Source organism: Ornithorhynchus anatinus, chromosome 2, assembly GCF_004115215.2.
Source record: "Ornithorhynchus anatinus isolate Pmale09 chromosome 2, mOrnAna1.pri.v4, whole genome shotgun sequence".
NCBI classification, from domain to species: Eukaryota; Metazoa; Chordata; class Mammalia; order Monotremata; family Ornithorhynchidae; genus Ornithorhynchus; species Ornithorhynchus anatinus.
Window position 1 is genome coordinate 110,647,789 of NC_041729.1, and position 15,599 is coordinate 110,663,387.

General features: G+C 38.2%; 1 long non-coding RNA gene across 1 annotated transcript; it reads left to right on the forward strand.

Annotated features, from left to right (window-relative positions):
* The first annotated feature begins 3,274 nt into the window (after nt 1-3,274).
* LOC103165911 lies at nt 3,275-15,096 on the forward strand. The gene is made up of 3 exons (XR_484704.3): nt 3,275-3,415; nt 12,013-12,075; nt 13,477-15,096. It is a non-coding gene; the product is annotated as an uncharacterized LOC103165911 (long non-coding RNA).
* The last annotated feature ends 503 nt before the right edge of the window (nt 15,097-15,599 follow it).

A 15,599-nucleotide genomic window follows, 5' to 3' on the forward strand; every position in this document is an offset into this window, starting at 1 on the left:
TCCATCTTCAAATCCATCAGACAATTACTCTCCCCACCTTCATAGTCTTAGTGAAGGCATACCTCTTCCAAGAGGCCTTCCCAGACTAAGCCCCATTTTTCTTCAACTCCCACTCGCTCTGCGTCACTCTGACTTGCTCCCTTTGCTCTTCCCCCTTCTCAGCTCCACAGCACTTATGTCAATATCTGTAACTTTATTTTTGTTGATAGCTGGCTCCTCCCCTCTAGTCTGTAAGCTTGCTGTGGCAGGGAATGTCACTGTTTATTGTTGTACTGCACTTTCCCAAGCACTTAGTATGGTGCTCTACACACAGTAAGTGCTCAATAAATATGACTGAATAAGTGAATGAATGAATGCAAGTGTCTACTGTCATTGTTAAAGACAGAATACTGGGCTGGATGAGCCATTCATTGGTCTGATCCATAAAGAGCAAAGCTAATAGTCTGATGTTCTAGTGAAGAAAGGGAATAAAGTCCTACTTCATGTACACAAAAGGCAGAGAAAATTGACTCAGATTGGAATAAGGGGCAGGGCCAGGGCATTTTAAAGTTCTTGGATATTTTAATAAGACCAGGTGTTCTGTGCAGTGCAGGCTAGCAGACAGACAAAAGAAGTAAGACATTTCAAACCAAAGTGAAGGAAGCAAGAGTTGGCCTTTCTAGCAGCCAGTGTAGATGAGGGGGTACACCATAAATTCAACTTGCTAACATACTGGCTTTGACTTTACCACATTGCCCTTTTTTATGGACAACTTCTGGTCAATTAGTTGGTGGAGAGAGATGTTCAAGGGACAGGGGAAAAGGGGGAAACATTTTTAAAATCCATGATGGAGGTAAAAAGGAAATGAAAGCTTAAGGAAGGTGGATCTAGAATGGAAAAGGGAAGAGTCAAAGTGTGTGTGTGGGAGAGGACACAGGGTTATCTAATCGCATAGTGGAATCTCCAGGACGGTCACATGTCTAGTTGAGTACTGATGAAGTGAAAGTCAACTACCCAAGGCAGAATTTCTCTGACTAAATATAAGTATGTTAATACTGCTAAATCACTCATCCATAATTGACTACACAATTCTGGAAAATTTGGGTAAAACTAGGGTATAGAACCAGTCCCCTGTTTATAAGCTGTTTCTTCCAATATGGTATCATGTTCTATCTAGACAGAGGTACATTGAAGGGAGAATGTTCCCTAATTCCTCAATAACATTCCATAAAAAGTCATAGCCAAAATATGCATGACAGAAGAACTGACAGTAGATTAAAAAATGGTATTTCAATTATTCAGTAGAAATCTGATCAATCAAAAGAAGTATATCTCAAAGTTCTCTCATTTCAGAAGAGTTCCCTTTCTTTCATGTGAAGGAAACTCTAATTGCTCTAGTAATGTATGGGCCAACAAAAAAGCATCTGACTAATATCTATCACATCTAATATCTATCTGTTACAGGTTGAATTCCCAAAATATCTTTCTTTTTGAGCAGGAGCTATCTTCACTGGGTGGGAGGTCTTTCTCTGAAACTCACTTCAGTGAACATATTTTATTACTATCACTCCCAGTGTCCTCAGGTAAGTAACAGAAAGACAGCTTCAAGCAATCCCCGGCAACTCCTTTTCACACTGTTAGACTCACATGTATGTGTTTGAGAGGCATTTCAACATGGCAACTCAATAAAATTTGAGTTCCTTACAAGTCATAGGGGTTCAATCAGGCAGCTGTTAATCAGTAAACTAAGCATCAAAAACAAGTGGCCCTCTTTGCCATCTCTAAGATACTTGCCATAGAATCTATTATTCTTGCTCCACAATTGAAAAAGAGTATAGGTTCCCATTCAATCTATTTTGTAGTTTTAAAGAAATTAGGGATCCTTCAGGTCAATCCGTGCTCTAATGAACTTGAATACTGTGAAACCGCTTTCTCAAATCAAAGCATTACTGACCATAAACAAGGCTCTATCTCTAGGAGATTTCCTATGCCCAGTAGGGCTGAAGGTATCCACAGGAATATCTCAATACTGTTATTTTTCTTTATTTCTCATTCAAAAGCATGGAGATTGCTTTACTATCTGCCTGTCCAATGTTGATCATTGTAGTAGTTGCTAATTTAAGGAAGAAAGGAGATTCTAATTACCCTTGATCCTGATGATCAGGACCCATTTCTTGCATTAACCTCTGTCTTCAGGAGATATCCAAGGCAGTCTAAGAAATACTGCTGCTTCTCACTGATTTTTAATATGCTCACTTTGCAATAGGTAATGAAACTTAAAATAGTTGAAGTTCTAACATTAAATAAAATCAGTTGACAGAATTATATCTGGTGAGTTGAAATATTTAATACTAATGCTATTTTTATCCAGTTGAAAAACTGTGTTAGAGTCTGTTAGAGTTTGTGTGCCATTCAGAGTAGAATTCATATGTTTACTCAACATATTTTAAGAAATACCAGAAAATAAAATAAAATGTCCATCATATCCTTCGCACAAAATTTTGATTCTGAAGGGTGTAGAAATGCTGGAAATACAAGTGAAACTTTTGGCCATTCACAGTGATACCTTTTCAGTGTCACTAACTACTGTAATTTTACTTTGTCTTTCTTTACTTCATTGCTCCTTTTTTAGAGGGAGTTTAGGTTGAAAATCATATCAGAAAGTAGGAATACTTAGTAATAGGTTGGATTATTTAACCTAATGGAGCTTCTCTTCCAAAAATCTACTGACTTGAAGCACTAGACTTGAAGTTCTCCAGACTGAAAAGCTTGTTGTGGGCAGGGAATATGTTTGTTTACTGTTGTATTCTACTCTCCCAAGCACTTAGTACAGTGCTCTGCACAAAGAAAGTGAACGATAAATATGACTGAATGAAACACAAGCAGCGTGGCTCAGTGGAAAGAGCACGGGCTTTGGAGTCAGGGCTCCTGAGTTCGAATCCCAGCTCTGCCACTTGTCGGCTGTGTGACTATGGGCAAGTCACTTAACTTCCCTGTGCCTCAGTTCCCTCATCTGTAAAATGGGGATTAAGACTGTGAGCCCCTCGTGGGACAACCTGATTCCCCGATGTCTACCCCAGCGCTTAGAACAGTGCTCGGCACATAGTAAGCGCTTAACAAATACCAACATTATTATTATTATTAGATCCAATCCTCAAACTCAAGAAGGTAACCTTAAAAGATAGTAAGATGAATTTGGCCAGAGTAGTGACACAAAATATAATTTGATTCTATGGTTACATTCTAAAGTCTGATTCTGAAATCCACTGAGTGATTTTCTGTGGTTTCAGTTTTATTTTTGTCAGAAATTTCAAGATGACATCAGCACAATCAAATGGGACTGAAGGTAAAAGGCATTTTCTATACCCCTACTTTCAGATGTGGAAGATGGAATGATACATACACAACTCTGAAGAACACTGTACTAAGCTGCTGGGTGAGTACAATACAATATCATCATCAATATCAATGTTATTTATTGAGCAAATACTGTATTCAGAACACTGTATTAAATGCTTGGGAGAGTACAATACAAAAGAGTTGGTATTCATTCAATAGTATTTATTGAGCGCTTACTATGTGCAGAGCACTGTACTAAGTGCTTGAAATGTAAGAATCGGTAACAGATAGAGACAGTCCCTGCCCTTTGACATGCTTACAGTCTAATCGTGGGAGACAGACAGACAAGAACAGTGTCAATAAATAGAATCAAGGGGAAGAACATCTCATTAAAACAATAGCAAATAAATAGAATCAAGGTGATGTACATCTCATTAACAAAATAAATAGGGTAATGAAGATATATATAGTTGAGTGGACGAGTACAGTGCTGAGGGGATGGGACGGGAGAGGGGGAGGAGCAGAGGGAAAGCGGGGAGAAGAGGGTTTAGCTGCGGAGAGGTGAAGTGGGGGGTAAAGGGAGCAGAGGGAAAAGGGGAGCTCAGTCTGGGAAGGCCTCTTGGAGGAGGTGAGTTTTAAGTAGGGTTTTGAAGAGGGGAAGAGAATTAGTTTGGTGGAGGTGAGGAGAGTGGACATTCCAGGGCCGCGGGAGGACATGGCCCAGGGGTCAACGGCGGGATAGGCAAGAACGGGGGATGGTGAGGAGGTGGGCGGCAGAGGAGCAGAGCGTGCGGGGTGGGCAGTAGAAAGAGAGAAGGGAGGAGAGGTAGGAAGGGGCAAGGTGATGGAGAGCCTTGAAACCTAGAGTGAGAAGTTGGTAAACACTTACCCTGCCCACAACGAGCTTACAATAGCGAGAGAATTGGAGAAACTGTAACTGATGCTCCTGGAGTCTTTATCCTATTGTTTTACTAGGTTATCTGTTCCTAAATCCAGGTCCAGTGGACAAAGCCTCTACAATATGGGGGAAAATAAATCACCAGATACACAAGACCTGTTTTGTTCACTGATTTATTCAATCGTATTTATTGAGTGCTTACTGGGTGCAGAGAACTGTACTCAATATTTGGGAGAGTACAATATAACAATAAACAGATACATTCTCTGCCCACAACCAGCTTCCTTTCCATTCAATTGAATGATGATGATGATGATGATGGTATTTGTTAAGTGCTTACTATGTACAAAGCACTGTTCTAAACACTGGGGTGTATTACAAGTTAATCAGGTTGTCCCACGTGAGACTCACAGTCTTAATCCCCATTTTAGAGATGAGGTAACAGAGGTACAGAGAAGTTAAGTGACTTGCCCAAAGTCACACAGCTGACAAGTGGCAGAGCCGAGATTAGAACCCATGACCTCTGACTTCCAAGCCCGTGCTCTTTCCACTGAGCCTTGTTTCTTCTCTTCTAGGGCATGTATACCCCTCTAGGGCATAAAATCACAACTTTTATTTCATCTCTAGGTCCCCCAACTTTCCAATTCACAGATTAAGCACTTGTTCAATGATGATGGTAATAAAGAGGATTATGGCCTTCCATTTGGCATATAGTTAAGTTCCTATAGAAAAAAAAACCAAGGAGCTCGACATTGAATATGCTCTCAAATAAAAATTGGGTATATGACCATCATCAGAAGTCCTGGTGTGGTTAATTCTGTAAATTCTTAGCTACTTTTCCTGTGGAATTTCAGTCCACTGTCTAAAAAACTATGGACACTCTTCTAGTATCCTCACGTATTTCTCTACGGATCTAATTGGAACTGTTATATTTGAAGGTTTTTTTTTTTTTAATTTTTGAATGGAGGACTTAATATTGACTACTTTGGGTAGCACAGAGTGTGAGACTCTTGTCGGCCAAGGGTCATGCCTTAATTTGATTTTACTGTAACCAAATATGAGTCATTATAGAAATAATAAAAATAATAGAAATAATAAAACAAGGTTTTAGATGATTTGTGTTGCTTCACAGTTAACTGAGGAACTTGATTCCTGCTGATATATCTTCTTGTTCAGAATTCCACCTGCCCCTGAAGTAACCTTAGGCCATTAAAAATACTTTGGGTTAGAGCCAACCACTCCAAATTTGGGCACCTTCCAGTATGACCATCCTTAGGAGGTTCACCACTATGCCTATGACCAAGAATCAGAGCCAGTGATATTTTTTCCTATGCGGTAATCAAAAATAATCTCACAAGAATTTCAAATGGGCTGGAAAAGCTTTGGTTTCTCCCACATCCAGCTTCTTCCTCTTCAATTTCCCTTCCTACTTCAACTGGCTTGATAAAACCTAAATGAAGGGCATGAGATGGAGGAAATTAACTGTCTTTACCTTATAGTATTTGCATAACATGCGAAACTCTTGGGCAGTATCATCATGATTTGTGTGGGATCCACGTTTTCACAATAAAATCTGAAGCAATGTCTATGAAACTAAAAACAGAAGGAAAATATTATTTTTAAGTTTTGCCAAGATTCATTTAACTGGATATTTTGTGGGGAGGGGGGTGATATATCATTTAAAAGAGGGGAAATACATTCTTATTTTTAATTCTTCATGGACCCTAGCAGAGAACAGATGTTACATTATGCTTTAAATTGTCCATATAGAAAAAATTACATGGAACTAAAAGGAAACAGTGGTGATACATGACTAAATCCTTCAAGTCCATGCAGCCTCAATGGACTCAAAAAAATCCAGTGTAGCCCCTTCAAGCAGTAAGGAAAAATAAACAACCAGGCAGATATGATATTTGAAGACATAGGATATCCACTTGATGAGTCCGTCTTACTACATTTCAAATTAGGTAAAGCTGAGGAAAAGTGATTTCTGGTCCAACGATGCTGAGGGTCTTAGTTAACTTTCTTATTATGTTGATTATGCATGACAACTCCCAAGTACAACGTGGAGGTGATCACTATGGTTTAAAGCATGTATTTCCTCCTAAACTCTAAACTGATGAAGGAAAATATTTACTGCACTCCTTTCTCCAAAAATTTTTGAATACCCATATTTCATGGCAATTGGCCCTTGCCAGAAAACTTCAGGCTCAGTAACTTTAGGCTCCCCTAAACACCTGAAATAATGTTCATGTTCTAAAGCCTATTTAGAACCAGAGTTGATGAGCTATTCATGAAAGATCGAGACTAAACAATAGTATGATTAAAACTAGTTCATTTTCTATAGCAAAAATATTTAGTCATCTCCTTAACTCAGTGATGTTCTTGAGGAATATAGCTTAAGTAATTTACAGGGTATACGGATATTTATTGGTACAAAACCTGCAACAGGAGTTTTTTTGTTAAATTTTAACAGTGTTTTCTCAAATCTTCAAAGCTTGCCTTGATGGTTTGCTGAAGTAATTGAACTACTCTTGAGTGGTTTTATATAGTACATCTTATCTTTCTTTCATTACTCAGTCCTTGGCCTTTTTTCTATTCCCATGAAATCCATGTACACACTTTAGAAGCCCTCCTGAACAAGCTCCCTTCTAACTTTCACAGAGCCCCTAGCACCATTTGAATACGAAAGAGATACTGAATAAAAAGCTTTAATCTCTTGTCTACTATTCTGCTTTCTTGCCTCTCTTCATCTGCCCTTCTTCCAAGAGCTTTTCTGTGGATAAGTAAAGTGAACACTTTCTGTTTAAAGTGAGTATAACACTCTGGAAGATTCACTGGTAGGCTGAAATCGAAAAAGGGTTCCTGTGAAGCCTCAGTATCAAAATTTGGCAGTATTTGTGTTACATTTACTCTCGCCTGGGCCTTTGCAGGTAAAAGATTAGGGAAAAGCTCTCCTTAACAAAAATCATTCAATCAGTGGTATGTAGAAGCAGTATCAAATGTGCCCTCTTCCTCAAATACTGTGGGGCTCTTTCTTCTGATACCTCTTCCCCTCCGTTAACTGGAACTGCTTGAAAGGGTTTTCTGTTCTCTGGTCTCTTGTCAATTTGAATGCCAGGAAATGAGCCCCCTTTGTGAGATTAATTAATAGCAGGAGCTGATCGGCCAAGCCCAATCGCCTCGCCACTGAGCTGTAATTGCTACTTTGTGGAAAGGAAAGAAAAAAGTTTGGGTTGCAGTTTAAGAAGAGGGTTTAAGGAAAATTCTTTGAACTAGAGGTCTCAGTGCACTGGATTAAGGCAAGAAGCAAGAGGCCTTTGAAGTTTGCTAAGAGGTTTTGGAAGAGAAAAAAGTTGGGTGGCAAATGAAAGCTGAGGCATCAAAAGCAACTACCCCTCACCTGCTGGTATTCCAAAGCAGGACCACAGCTTGTAATATGCCATTTCCTAGCACTTTAAATGATCATTTTGGTAAGGAAGAAAGGGCAGAATGTTATTCTCTTGTAGGTTTGTTTGTTTGTTGTTGGACTGTTAAAGTACACTGATGGTGCAGAAGTGTCCTAGGTATTTGTGTATATCTGGAATAATCTAGTCTCTTTCCACATATTGATCATTTTTTAGATTCAGTGTAGCTAGCCCATGACACTAATTTATATCCTTCAAGTTAACATTTTCACCTTTGGAATCATTTTGTGGATTTCATAAACAGATTTCAAATTTTAGCAAATTTGAATAATAATCATGGAATAAGCATTTGGTTACTGTTTCTATCTACATTGGTCAATTAATGGCAAAAGGTTATAAGAATACATCAAACAAAGGTCTAGGATAATAGTAGTAGCAGGTTCCATCAGGATTATGTTTGTAGTATACATTTTATTCTTGCTGTGGGCTTGACATTTCTTCATAAATCAATCACTGGTATATATTGAGTGCTTGCTGCGTGTGAAGCACTATACTGAGCACTTAGGAGAGTACAATATAATAGAGTTCATAAACATGTTACCTTCCCAGCAGGAGCCTAATAATTGTAGTACATGGCATAGTGGGTAGAGCATGGGTTTAGGAGTCAGAAGGCCAAGGGTTCTAATCCTGGCTCTGCCACTTGTCTGCTGTAGGACCTTGGTCAAGTCACTTAACTTCTCTGTGCCTCATTTACTTCATATGTAAAATGGGGAATGAAAATGTGAACCCCACGTGGGGCAGGGACGTGTCCAACCCGATTTCCTTGTATCTATCCCAGCGCTTAATACAGTTCCTGGCACATAGTAAGCACCTAACAAATGTCATAATGATTATTATTATTATCTCAGTTTGTAAGGAGAGACAGTAAAATCAGTTGCACATAGTGGAAAAAGCAGAGTATAAAGTATGTAGACTGTAAATTCCTTGTGGGAGGGAACATGTGTAGCTGTTCTCTAATATTGTACTCACCCAAATAGTGCTCTGCCCACAGCATGTGCTCAATAAAAACCATTTGATTGACTGATTGATTCATATGTAACTAGTAGCTGTGAAACCTAAGATATTGGTTTATTAGGAAATGCTTAAGTGGTACAGATCCAAGTGCATAGATGATGCAGAAGGGAGAGGGAGTGGTGGAAAAAACTATTGAAGGTTTAACTGGGGAAGGCCTCTTGGAGGAGATGTCTTTTTAGGATGGCTTTGAAGTGGGGAAGAGTGATGTTCTGTTTGAATATTCTAAAAATACTGTTGACTGAGTGACTGACTTTGAACTGTTTCTTTTATTTTCTGACCTGAAAGGAAAGTGACTTTACTTAGATTACAGTTTTCCTCATTTTGATTTAAGCCTTTCAGCTGGGGAAGAGCCCTGTGAGGTAGCATCAAGACTGCTTCATTTCGCCTTGTCAGTTGGCCTTCCCACAGTGTGTAATCATAGTGTGTGGTGGGTTTCTAGAAGCCTTTTCATGTCATGTTTCAATTGTCCATGAAGTTGGGTATTGGACTTGAAACCTTGAAGGTAACTTTAGTAATGGTAAAATGACCTTTTTATATAACTACCTATATCTCCTCTAAGAAGCCTTCCCTAAGTGCTCCTCTTTTCTTCTCCCAGTCCCTTCTGTGCCATTCTTACTTGCTCCTTCATTCATCCCCCCCTCATCCCCACAGTCCATATGCATATATCTGTAATTTATTTATTTATATTAATGTCTCTCTCCCCCTCTAGACTGTGACCTCATTGTTAGCAGGAATGTGTCTGTTGTTATATTGTACTCTCCCAAGCACTTAGTACAGTGTCTTGCACAGAATAAATGCTCAGTAAATGAATAAGTAAAATGGGTTATTAGAGTAAGAAATTGTGGTGAAGATGGGAGCATTGTGAATATGTAGATATAGAGACAAATTTTACTTTGTGAGGTAGTATACTCAACTAGGGTGCACACATATGCTTTCCATGTCACCTAGCAGTCTTTTAGAGCAGAACCAGTAGACTAATCCCTTGACTTTACTTCCAATTTAAATGACTAGAAATAAATTTTCAACTTCAAAAAAAAAATACCTACCACTCTTCCCACAGATCACTACCTGCCAGTGAGTTGTCTATAGTCACATTTGTTAGCAACTATGATAAATCAATTACATTCCCTCCACAATGTATGGAAGCAAACCAGTTTCACCTTTTATTATAGCAAACACCTTATTTTATGCCACGCATGTTAAGGTTTATCACACCTCAAGGCTTGCAACCACAACATTTTTGAGCTATCTGGAGGCTTGTAATTGCATGTGCACATCAATTATGGATTGGATTCAGCATTTTCAGATAACTTCCCCAATCACAAAGAGAGCACAGGGGTCTCCAGGCATTTTCAGAGCAGTTTGATTACAGGTGTAATACATACAGCCTTGTTAGTTCTCAGTGATGAGGGAATCTTTTCCCTGCTGGGTTCTGGCTGAAGCACTGACCATTGCTTTTCACTAACAATTTCTGTCTGCTCCCAAGAGATGCTTTAATGAGCCCCTCCGACATGGCCAAAGGCAAGAAATGTTCTCTGGGCCAGTGAGGTGAAAAGCCAAAGCTTTGCCTACTAGGCAAGCAGTAATTAATAAGGTATTTTTGATTCATCTTGATGCTTTAGCAAAGTTACAAATATGGAGGCACACAATGTGGGTGTGTTGTATCACAACTATTGAATGAAACTCCCATGCCAAGGTATGGGGAGGCGGGGGAGGGAAAGAAAATTAACGTATGACAAAAATAAATGAATTTAGAATACTAATTGGGAGAAAGCAACTGACAGATACAGTGAAAGATTGATTTTAGGGAAAATGGAGAAATCTGTTTTCTGTTTATTTTAAGGACAGGAAATGAATACTGATTAGAGACGTGGAGGCAGTTGAGTTGCACAGCATTTGGTAATGTTTTCACTGGATATTTGATTTGTCTAAATTTTTCCCCAGATCTTGTGTTGGATGCCAGTTATCCAAATTAGTTTCTGGTCTAGCAGTCAGTTTGGTTCTCTTGAAATTATAGCTGTTAAATTGCACTGTGAAAAAGGAGTTTGACCCAGCTCAAATGTTAATTTCCATAGAAGGCTACCTCATTTAAATATCAAAACTAAGACTGAGGTTTGGAAGGTCAAGTTTCTATTTGATTTTTTGGGGAAAAGATGTCATTTTGAATTTTGAAAGCGATCTTACACATTTAGATTTGCATAAGTCCTGGAACACTATAACTAATAGCTGATAAATTCATCATTGTGTGTGTGTGTGTGTGTGTGTGTGTGTGTGTGTATGTATTTTCCCTGCTGCCTTCTCCTCCATCTCTTCTCCATCACCTCCTCTCCCCTCCCCCTCACCAGACTCCCTCTCCTTCCCGTGTCTACGATGAAAAGCAAAAGAGTAAAAAGGAAATAATAGGTAGAAAGAAGCACATCAAAACTTAAGCTCTGTAGAGAGATGGAAAGGGTATCAATCTCTTCTGTGGGCACATTAAGCTGTTACATATTATAACCATCTCGGTTTAGTGGTGTAAGGCTCATCTCATTTGCATTTGTTGTGTTACAATCTTGCTTCAGGGCTGTCTCCACAGTGAATAAGGTGGCTGTGCAAGGCAGCTTGTGGCTGGCATAAAGGATATGTCAGAGTCAAGCTGCTTCACTAATCAGCTTTGCTGGGCCAGATACATGATAGTCTATGTGAAGAAATTTAGATAATACTATACCACATATATCGGAAGGGCATATAGTATATATGAGCTTTAGTCTAACTGTTTTAATCCTGCATGGAAAATGTGTAAATACTGCAGTGAGGTTCTAGTGACCTCTAAAGGCAGATGGTTTGAGCTGTATAGTACTTAGACTAAATGATGTGCTTTGTATTTCACACAATGTTAATGTTTTGAAAGACTGGCCAATTTTATCCAAAAGGTACAACTGACAACTTTCTGTAGAATTTTTAACATTCTTTTATTTCATTTCATTTTTGTTTTCTGCATGGCAGTGCCCTGGGGAAAACTCTTCTTCTTTCACGTCACTTCTATGCAATGACTCGCTTATCTCTTCCCTTATTTCAACCCGTTGCCACTGAGAACCTGTTAACGCTTTCTGACAAGGTCAAATTGAGGAATCACAACCAAAGCCCCATGGTACACGACTCTCCCTTGAAATCTTTTACTGTGTGTTTGTATCCAGGCTGCCAGGGCAGGACTTTCCCCTACTCTCCTCTATGCAAGTTGGCATTGTTGTCAACTTTCAGCAAGCCAGCGGGACAGCACAGAGTCTCTCTTTCTGTCTCTCTCTCTCTCCCCTAAATAACCATATTTTGCCACAGGCAAAGAAGCATGCTGCTACAGCAATTGGGATTCAACATTCTTACCAACTTGGATGTAAAAATGTAAGTTTTTTTTTTCTTTTTTTAATGTTGACTATTTGTATTTAGGCCTATCCTAGACCCAACTCATACCAAAATACAATTTGCCCAGCATAAACTCTTTCAGTTGCTTTGACAGGTAGCCAGTGGCCATATTAGCACTCACAATGTGCTTACTCACAAAACTCCCAGAAGTCCCCTCTCTTGCTTTAACTCATGTGCCTATATCAGTTATATAGTAGAAAGTCTCCTTAATTAACAGACGAAATATGGCACAGGCTTTTGATTTGCCTTCATCATCCTTAAACAGTCAGTTCCATCATTTTGGTAAATTAGGACAAGAGCAAGAAACTTAGGCTCTGCACACAAAGCAATCATGTATTTTGCATGCAGGTGATTCCGGGAAGAATAATACATGAATATCTTTTCTTCATTTCTCATTGAGGGTGATAGGAGGGTGTAAAAATAAAAGGGAGGGGTTGGTGGGTGGAGGGGGGGGCATGATGAAAGACCTATAAACTTGAATAGTTGGAAGATAATAACTCTAACGGTAAAGGTCCCCGAATATGTATACCACCCTGCTTCTGGCAGTAATCCTGGCTTTAGGGATCTGAAATTTCCTAAAGATGTATTAGTGTCTTATACACATGTGCTCTTGTGCACTCATAATCCTTTTCACTAGCTTCTTAACGCATGCTTTGTATTTAAATTTTCCTTCTGACCAAGTAAATCCCTTTGGATGAAGTGACAGGAGCTTTTCAGCACCCATAGCTGGGTGACAGCTGGTGGAGAGACTCTGAAAGACAGCAAAGTGTTCCTTACTGGCTTTCTTCAAGACCAGTGTCAGCCACCAGCTGAGCGATTTGTTAGTCCTCCCTTTGGGCAACAGTCAGCTGAAGAGGTTCACATCAAATGCTGAAGTTGGATAATAGATATTAATATAAAAGACAATATCTGTGCTTCTGGTTTAACAGGGCTTTTAATGAGGTGCTTATTTATTATATGTGAATACAGTCCGTTTTCATTAATTTGGTTATTAATACTCTATGAAGTATATTCTGACATCTGAAAGACATTTCAAACTTTTCCTCGAAAGAAGTAATTGTCCGTAACCTTTGAAAGAACAGCACAGTAGAAAAAATAGTTTACTTACAGATCAATAGGGTTAGATGTTAACAGTCTTTTTTTCTTTATGCTCCCCTTCCGGTATTGTGTTCTGCTATTTAAAATGTAGATTGGAAGATTTCCTTCTTAACTCCGGCAAGTTTTGATCATTAAAATAAGTAATGAGAAAGATTCAAGTTATATAAATCAATATTACAAGAAATTGTGACCGTTAATCCTAAATTGCCCCCGAAATGGAACTATTCAATCTGAAACTGTTACTTCAATACTACCTCCTCAAAATGTTGGTGTTTTCTACAGGAGCTGGGTGAGAAATCTAATCCAAGAGGAATATAACCACAGAATGGACTTTTCAGACTAAGCTTGTTAAAAAATTTTGGAATTATTCTAATCTTTGAGCTTTACAATGGTATCTTAAGCAAGCTTGTGATCAGTTTTTGGTAAATATTTGTATTTCAGACAAATTTCTTTCTTCCGATCCAATGAGATAATATTTTAAGGATTGAGAGAGAACTATGAATAAATAAATGTCTTTTTACTTCATTGCCCCATTAACTTTAGAAAGCAAAATGTTTTCTGCAAATGAGTCTAGAAAGTAATCCAGTATTTGTGGATTTTGGGTTCAGATTTTGTTGGGGTTGAGGTTAGGATTTTCTGCTATTGTTGTCTTGGAGGATTTCTATTGTGGGTTTGGAGAGAGGCTACCATGGGGATAGACTCTACCAAGCTAAAGGAACTGTCCATCACCTCCAAAACTTTGAAAAGTTTTTGTTCCTGAAGGCACATGGCTGAATTGCAAAATGAAAGAGTAATTTGTTTACCTCTTTCAAGATTTTGAAAATATTTCCCTAACATTTAGGATCCAGTCCAGAAATATGGATTTACCTTATCAGAAAATTTCAAGAGGATTCAATGAAACATTTTTTGTTATATTTTAAATTAGATTTTACAATGGACCTTTTTTATTTTATTTTAATTTGAGTTAGCATTCTCATCTTTCTAATCAATATCCTTATTTTATGAAAATTGAATGTTCACTATATCCCATGCACTAAATAAAATAGTGCAATGGTTTAATTTTGCAGAGTGCCCTCTATTTGCTAGCCAGTAGGCAGTAGATGTGAACCAAAATAATAAAGAGGATTCAAGAAATTCTCATATCATGATATCTTACACTTTGGGCATTTCAGCCTAAGAAAGCATTGTTGTAAAATGTGTTTTCCTGGCTTTTTGGATTTTAAATAGAATAGAAATGAAACTTCAGGATTTCTCTAAGACTGCTTTAAACTCCAGTCAATCCATGTTCAGATTTTTTTTTATTCTTATATCTTAATGTGTGCCCATGAATTTTGGGGCATACATCAGGTTGCTAAAGTGGTCTTTTCCAAACCAGAAATAAGGCTTTGCTACAATTTTTAATTAGGATGGTATTTGAAATATCAGCTACTTTGCAAAGTTTTCTACATGCTTCTGTCCTATACAAGTGGAGCAACTAAATGACGAGAATTAGGAGAAGAAAACTTTTCTCATATGATCAGCAAGAGAACAATATGCTAATATTAAAAAAGGAATCGGGATTTTTTTTTGTTTTAATCCTGAGAGCATTACTTGTGGGTTTTCTTCTCAAGCACTTTACCATCAATTTTTTGCCCCTTTGAATTATTAATACAGGAACAGTGCTGGGCTCATCGGTGACTTCTGAATTCCCGTTAGCAAGTCACAATTTGATGTGACACTGAAGAGTGAAAGCAGTCTCTATTAACAATGTACTCTAACCTAAAATAGACACACATTAATATCTGTATTTTGGCCTGCTCCCTCTAACTCTTGGATTTTGCTTATTTCATTTTTTGTTAAAAGCTTTTCTCTGGTCATGATGCTTTTTTTTTTTAATAAAGTAGCTTTACATTGTTCATTTCACTTGCCAGTTGTTTATTTTACAATCCAGAGCCCTGTTTTTCATGTATCTGTGTGTGATAAGGTTTTGTGTGTGTGTGAGTGTGTGTGTGTACAAGCAAGCACATGTGTGTGCACTTTTTTAACAACTTTGCAGCAAGGAAAAAATATAGGGCACATACCTGTATGTTTGGTGTCTGTTTACATTTTCTGTAATGTAGTCATTAAGCACACAACGTAGACTTAAAGGATGTCAAAACTGACAACCACACTATGATTGATGATGCTGTGCTAGACTAATTCTTACCAGGTGTGGTGTGATGTGAATTCAAATGTAGTTCAGATCTTATTTGTGTTAGTTAAGTTGGGTGTTTTAAAAGTTTTTGCTTACTAACCAGTAGTATTAAAGGTAAGCATTTTGGGAAATATAGTAACCTATTTTGTCTTTCTTTCATTCCCTATAGCAGCACTTAAGCGATGTACTGCTGTTTCTTTCATTATCATTAAATACAATGACAGAGCTAGAA